This window comes from Nicrophorus vespilloides, unplaced genomic scaffold (assembly GCF_001412225.1).
Source record: "Nicrophorus vespilloides isolate i.1.1-1 unplaced genomic scaffold, Nicve_v1.0, whole genome shotgun sequence".
NCBI lineage: Eukaryota > Metazoa > Arthropoda > Insecta > Coleoptera > Silphidae > Nicrophorus > Nicrophorus vespilloides.
In genome coordinates, this window is record NW_017097863.1 from 8,777 (window position 1) to 9,739 (window position 963).

Sequence of the window (963 nt, forward strand, 5' to 3'; positions counted from 1 at the left end):
TGGCTGTAATTTGCGTTCAAACTTGCAAAAATGCTCGAAAAAACAGTGTTTTCACATTTCCTTGATTTTCTTGAAAACTATAATACATAGAATAAATGTAAAAGATGCATATGAAAGCTGAATGTTTGGGGATTGTAGCATGTATTCATATATTACTGTGGTTTTCTTCGTTTGGCTGTAATTTGCGTTCAAACTTGCAAAAATGCTCGAAAAAAACAGTGTTTTTACATTTCATTGATTTACTCGAAAACTATAATACATAGAATGAATCCAAAAGATGCATATGAAAGCTGAATGTTTGGGGAATCCAGCAAGTATGATACTTTTGAGGGAGGCGTAGTAACATCAAGTTTGGAAACCACTGCATTAAGGTGTTCGAGGGCTCTAACAATAGCCACTTTTGGTTTCCCTCTCAAATATTGGGCTAACACACTATTACGTTTGAATTCCAACGCTGATAACTTTTTTTTCAAAAAACTGAAATACAAATGCTTGTGCAGGCTTGTAAATAATAAAATCAGCTATCATTGGGCAAAATATGGACACAAAATTACCAACGATTCAAAAGTTATAGCAGTTTTAAGTTGTTTGCAGTTCAATTGGGCCACACTTATATGCTTAAGTTCAATTGAAAACAAGTTTAATAGAAATAAAACAAACAATTAGTTTTTTAATAATACTGATTTATACTGATACAAAGGGCTATTGACCATTGGTCTTTCTGCCCGGGGAAGATTTATATAATATTTTAACCTTTTGTCATCTGACGGTACTTATAAGTACCGGTACTTTTATGTTATTATTTAAATTATAAAGAAACGTGAAACACACCTAAATACTTGTTAATGTAATCTTTTATAAGCAACTTAATTTTAAATTTAAACTTATTTTATTTTTTTTATTTGAACTATGTGTAGGTAATACAGGGTAAACTCACACATTTTTCTGATTACTTTAAAACTT